This window comes from Lepisma saccharinum, chromosome 23 (assembly GCF_977018435.1).
Source record: "Lepisma saccharinum chromosome 23, izLepSacc3.1, whole genome shotgun sequence".
NCBI lineage: Eukaryota > Metazoa > Arthropoda > Insecta > Zygentoma > Lepismatidae > Lepisma > Lepisma saccharinum.
The window spans coordinates 9,068,088-9,074,993 of record NC_139251.1 but is presented as its reverse complement, the minus strand read 5'-3'; the positions used below and the strand labels follow the sequence as shown (position 1 = coordinate 9,074,993).

Here is a 6,906-nt window from a genome sequence, read left to right as displayed (position 1 = left end):
GGATACAAAAAAAATTGGGAACGTTGCAACAGGAATTTACAAATTTTATGTAACTTTGTCATATTTGAGTTTCAAGTAGTCTGATTGTAAAGTGTCATTTTTTTTTTTGGCAATTGGAACATGTCTTGCTCCTGTAAGGGCTCACATATCCAGTCTGTAAAGATTATTCTAGCATGAATTGTCTAATCCTTGATTTTAAACAATTTAGCAATATGCATTGTTGGAAGTCCAACCATTCTTGCATGCTAACCGTTACCATGGAGCATTTCTTCCAAAGAAATTAAAACAGGATAGCCCTTGACTCACAGTAACAGAATGGCTTTTGCAACTTCAAGCTTTAATCAAAGTAAGTAAACTTCATGTGTGTTACACTTCCAAATCCCTTATCCTATTTTAAGACTTTGCATTTAAATAAATCCAAGACGTTCGGTTGTTAAGGCCAATGCTGGAAATGTAAATTCCTAGCTCAGGGAACCTATAGGCAATTTATCTTAGCTGGGAGATGCTTTACTCAAATTTTCCTATCTGGGAAGGGGGGCTGGCTTCCCCAACGTTGAACGCTGGCTAAGGCTTTATTCTTTAAAAACAATGGATTTATTAAATTTCCAGAAATTTTGTTAGTGATCAGGTTGAAAGTACTTTCGTATTGAAGCCTAATGCAGATTAAAATTAACAAAAGCAGATAAACTGCTTTTACGCATTCCTAACGATCTTATGGATTCTCAAATCTATTTTTAAATTTCTCAATGCAAACGACGCTGTGTGTTATACTCCCATGTTTCTTCAATCCACGCTTGTGGAAATATCTTGAAAAATAGACATTAAATTCACATCCCCTTACATAAACAATGTTCAATATGGCTCTCTCCCAAATTAATCATGTGTTACCAATTTTCCTACAATGAAATCCTAAGCTTTAAAAAGATATAATTCATTTTTAGCACCAACTTACAAACAAATGTGCATAAGTAATGATATTCTGAAAAGGGGCTCTGTTTAATCTTGTTACTATATTTTTTTATACTAGTGTACTATTATTTCTCTCTTGTTTCAAATGAATTCTACTGTACTGGAAATGTCATAAATAAATACTTTCCAAACTGAATGTAGAATTAGTTTGAGTGCTAAATGGAAAAATGAGGAAACTTTGCACTGGAATAAGTTTTCAGTTCTATGAATGATTTTCAAAATTTAGACCATGCAGATTTCGGATCTGCATTAGCATTTTGAGATCTCCAATATGGCACGTAAAATACACAGGGTAAAATAATTGACAGTCTACATGGGGGTGGTTTTGTCTTATGTTTTTGGGATTATGGAATTCTAAATGATGGTTAATTAATACGAAGAAATTATATTTATTCTTCTGTCAATTATGTAGTTTAAAATATTAACTTCTCGTTTAATTTAACGTTAGCATTTGGAGGTTCATGCAAATTAGTAGATCATATGCATCAATATGTGTACATTTTAATACATCTAAGGTGAAATTCAATTTATCGTTGATTGAAGCAGCTTTAACAACCAACATTTATATTCACTAAACTTTTAGAATATGATGTTTTTGAGGAAATTAAATGGATTGATTTACTTTGTAGGGTGAATAAGAAGAGTTATTTAGTACAAAAAGAAGATCGGGACTGATATTTTGACTGTCTAAATACACCTAATGCAAACTAGTGAAAATTAACGAATTTTAAAGACCTCCCCGATGACGTAGTGGTAAGGGCGTCGCCGCCTTGTAATCAAGGGGTTAGATACCCGGTGGAAGCACATAGTGGTTGGGATTCCACTTTAAACTGTTGGTCGAGTCCCGATTAGCCTTACTGTGCATTAAGTGGACTTAAGACACAAAATCAATCGGTAATAAATTTTAAACATTTTTTTTATTATTTATATAAGCTATGAGTCCTAAATCTGAAAACGTATTCCAGTGTATTACCTTGCACACAGACTAAAGAATGGAAAGACAGATGAGATTATTATGAGATCCCTTAATGTGGATCTACATTCCAATTCTGAAATCCTATTCAGGAAGTGTTCACAGCTGTTTCTGTTGTAAGTCTAGATAGGTCTGCTTAAGAAATGTGAGATCATTCTGTAAAATTACAAATCGCTTCAATTTAATTTTAAACTTGTTAAACGTTTAGATATGTCCTATAGATGAAGCAAAATAGTAATAATATACATTTCTTTACAGAAAGAGTTGTTGCAGGGCCTAACTAGTCCAAGCAAATACGCTTTTCTTCTGGAAAGAAGTCTCAGCACTCTTCGAGACTTCGACAAGGCTGCCTGAGGAAACACAGAGAAGCTCCATTGCTACATTGGACTTCACGGCGTCTCCTAAGAAGCCAATCAAACGGAAGAACGAACTTCAGTCTATAGCACCTGGCAAGAGGAGTACTGTACAAGCAGTAAGTGAGATTTCCTTTTTATTTTCATGAAATTCTACTTGTTATTCAGTGCGCATTCAAACAGGATAAGAAGACAATTAGCATAGTCTCCGTCACTTTTGATAATAAGAGCTTCGCGAGAGACCTGGATAACCTTTTTGAAAATATTTCCCATGTTACTTTCAGTCTCGAGAAGGGGCCAAGATGATAACTGGGCTATATGGAGGCGAGACAGGCATTTGTATCTGTAGATTAAAATAGGAGCTTGAACACTGAAATGTTTCCCTAGAGAGAATCAAACCCATTGAATGGAAAGAGAACTCTTGGAGATATGAAAGCGTGTGCCTAGGATTGGATCAAAGCAATTCCTTTGAAGTGAACTCTGATGACGTGTTTTGTCATCGTTAAGAGTTGTTGCAATCAAAAAATGTAACATGATTAGAGTGTGGGGATGGGAAAGGTGACAGGAGTGTATCATTTAAATCTGTCTTATGGCTTATTTGAACTCTTACAGAGGCCTTGTATTCCAAATTTGGTTTCCTTAAAAATTCCAAAATTGGTGTCCCTGCTTCCAAAGGTAGTGGAGTTACTCACTGGGACTACAACTTTAGAAACCACTAGGCCATTTTGTATTCCTTAATAGCGTTGCTTTATTCATGACTATCAGTTTTAGAAGGAAAGAAAAAACATTACATTTAAGAAACATTTAGATGCGTTTCTTGCAATTGGCGTTTGTTCATAATTAGTGAAATCTCTGAGTGTATTTCAAGCTATTGTTCTCAGCATACCACTGTCGATATAGTACATCGATTGCCACCTCTTAACAGTTTTCACGTTTTGAAAACTTTGCCTGCCTACATTTGTGGAGGTTAGAAATCAAAACCCTAAGGTCATTTAAGAGTTTAGAGAAATGAAGGATTTTCCATGTGTTGGGTTTTTCCAAATTCCGAAAATTGAAGGTATTAGTCTGAAGGTTTGACAGTTTAGAGTAATAATTGGGATTTTTATTTGGGAGAAATTGATTGAAGTGTTTCAAGTTGATAGCCTTCAAAACTTACAGTAACAAAACTTCGGTACACTTTGGATGTTGTTTTGTTTAACCATTATCACAAAGTTTCCTGAAGTATTATGCATTCTTAAAAGTCTGGGCAATAAGTGGAGCTTTCTCGTACGTAAAATTTTAGTTACATTTAACTTTAGTTGTTAATAAACAACATTACAGCATGGATTATTTGTGTCTTAACTTGTACCTTTCAGAGGCAATGCAGTGATCCAGGGACAGACTCAAAAAGATGCACTTCCGAGAAGGAACAGTCGTAGACGATTGGTGAGTACCATTTCTTAAATTTCTCTATAATCGCTGAAACTTCAGACCGTAGTTCCCACTCAAAATGAAGCATAATGAATTTGGATATCAATTTTCTGCTAGCTAATCCTAAAATCTCATCTTGCTGTTTTTGCAGTAAAAAAAACTTTAAGGGACTAAACTTAATTAGTATCAAAATTGTAATTGCCTGGCAAAGTGCAACAGATTTAAAGGCGAATTGAGACTTCAGCATAAAAAAAAAATTCTTTGTTGTGGTGGTTTCATTTTCAGGTCAATAGCTGAGCTACATTTAATGTTATTTTCCCAAATAACAGAGTTTTAACCTTCAGGGTGGTCATGAATTAAGGGGACACCTTTTGATTATCAATTATGTTTAACAATGAGAACATATTTATAACATTGTCAACTTTTTATTATCTGAAGATAGTAACTTCACAATGACAATTTTATCTGTTTTGCACGTAATTATAAATTTGAGCTCCAGTTAAATCAATGCAAGCTTGGAGACATAATTGGCTTTCCCTCTATCTGTTCGTGGCTTACCAGATTTTTCAGGTCTGAAACACTTCCGGTTGCATCAAATAACTTGTTGATTCTTGAAATAGAGTCACTTTAAAGTTCTACTGGTCCACATTCCTACAGCATTCATCGGTGAACTTCACTGGTAATGGAAAATACAGGGCGCTGCTAATTAATGACCTGCTGTCATTCTAAACAACAGTCTATGTCAGTTATATTTTACATACGTGTAAAGAAAGATAAGAAAAATACTAGTTCAATTAATACAAATTAGTGACAAAATGTGTCCCTTAATTCATGGTCACCCTGTATAAGCAATAGAAAAGCTAACGTCACTATTTTATATACTTGTTTCATATCACTGAACACACGCTTGACGTCACAATGTTACATTTCATTATTATCTTCATTAGTGGCATATATAGTGGCGTGCACAGGACCCTTGGTGGTTTTTTTATAGCCTTTTTTGTATTCCTGTTTCAGAAACCGACGTAAGATATGTGATAGTAAAATATTCCCGTGTCTACTAACGAAAAATGTTCATAGTGTCTCCAAAATTTCTGGGACGTTTACAGACTGTTTCTATCTAATGTAACAGATGAGATGTGCAGATATGTTATGTATAATTGCACAAATACACATTACATGTAAGTGGCAGAGCCCGACCCTGTGGCCGAGTGGTTAGCACATCGCGCTGCGACGCCAAGGGTCCCGGGTTCGAATCCCGGTCGGGCTTGGTTGTTCGTGAATGTCCATTCATCAATTTCATCATTTCATCACTCATCCCCATCTTCGCAAATTAGCCAAGAGGCACAAAACGCGAAGTAAAATAAACTAAATCAATCAATCAGTCAAATCATGTAAGTGGCAGCGATTATGAGGGCATGAGGGCCAGTTGCCTTCCACTTTTTGCCAGCTTTTGCTCTCCTACAATGGCCTCGAAAAGCTAAGCCTTGTCTACAAGAGAAAATAAACTGCCTTTGCCCCCGTAGTTTTGGCACTGTGTAAGATGTAAGGGAAATGTTATGAACGGGAATTGGTTCCAATGCAGCATATGTAACAATGAAAATACAATTCACTTAGTTGAAGGGGTGGGGGCTTCCAGGCACACCACTTCTTGTTTTTGTTTTTATTATTCAACTATGCACATATTTATAAGAATTGAAAATAAATTACATTCTTTCTTAGGGTGTTCCCAATATTTCAGTATTACTATTGTTGATAAAATTCATAAAGGTAACGTACTTATTCTCGTTGTGAGTCTTTAACCTTTTGACGCCCAAGCCCTTTTTCAATAGTAAGCCTCGGTTGCCCAAGCCGATTTTGAGCAAAATGCAGAGTTTCAATTAAATGAGTGTAGTTCGGAAGCTAATTGCCCTAGAGAGATGAGTGATATACCGTTGTACGCGGAATGAACCAGAGATTCAGACTATATGATTTTTTTGCAAATTCGGCGTATATGTGGTGGAGGGGAGGGGGCTAACTCTCAGAACGACCTTGACACAGCGTCTCGATCGAGACGCTTGGGCAATTGAGGGTTACTTTTGGGTATCTCGATCGAGACGCTTGGGCACCTAAAGGTTAAGCCCCTCCTCCTTTCCTGTGGAGTGTGTTCCGACATGAATGAATGATGTATTTTACTTCGCGTTTCTGACACTTTGGCTAATTACGAAGATGAGGATGATGAATTGAGGGACAATCAGAAACAGATATGATCTGCTCACAACACACGTACCATAGAGGATTATACTGGCCATGTGTACAGACGCCAGAGCCCTGTTAGTCTGCAAAGTGCAGTCAAGGGTAACTACGTGGAAGAGAGGTTGACATTTTGGTGTCTTCGGGAAGGGTCATCCCTTACACCGCAGTTCCGACATGACACCCATGCCTGTAATGATTGTAATTTTTGTAAATTCATTATAATTAGTACATATTACTGCATGTAAATGAACAATAAAAGCAATGATGCAACAAATATACGTTTGATTTTAGGTTTAGTGAATGACAAAATATGTGTGTAACACTCCTTCTACAATTGGTTCTTATTATTTTTTTTATTAATGATGATAATTTTTGTAACTATTATGTAACTGCATCTATGTAAGCAACAAAGAAAGCAGTGATATAATAACAAAATTGTTTCCTGAAATTTAGAGATAAAATCATGTGTAGCAACCACCCTTCCCCTCATCTGTGGTAAGTTAGCTTCTTGTAAGCACGAGTAGACCATCTCCAACAACATATTTAAGGCGATGTTTTTTCTTTCAGATTCCGGATTGAAAAAGAAAAAAAACATATTTTGGTAAAAAAAAAAAAAAAAAAAAGCAGATCGCTGCTCTTTGATCAAACAATTGAACACTCGATTTAGAGCCTGTTTTAGGCCAGGACAAAAACTGGGGTCCATTCTCTAAGGGTTGCTTCAACTGTAGGGGAAAGGGGTTGGGCAGGGGGGTTACAGAGGGGGAGAAACAGCATTGCGGAGGGGTGAATGGTCCTTGGGGGACGTAACCCAGGCCGGGAGGGACGTAGGCACCAGCGAGTTGCTGAAAAAGCAGTCGTTGGTGAAAACTCCATACTTCCACCCTTTGACGAGCCAGGTGGCAATGGCTCCCACGGAGCTGCTGGGTGTCATTGAAGTGGTAAACAGTTCTCCTCTGTCGGCGTTCG

The 6,906-nt window shown here is 36.8% G+C and overlaps 1 long non-coding RNA gene across 1 annotated transcript; it reads left to right on the top strand.

Moving 5' to 3' along the window:
* The first annotated feature begins 315 nt into the window (after positions 1 to 315).
* Positions 316 to 3,675, top strand: LOC145977861 (uncharacterized). The gene is made up of 3 exons (XR_014440631.1): positions 316 to 346; positions 2,233 to 2,418; positions 3,651 to 3,675. It is a non-coding gene; the product is annotated as an uncharacterized LOC145977861 (long non-coding RNA).
* Positions 3,676 to 6,906: the final 3,231 nt, after the last annotated feature.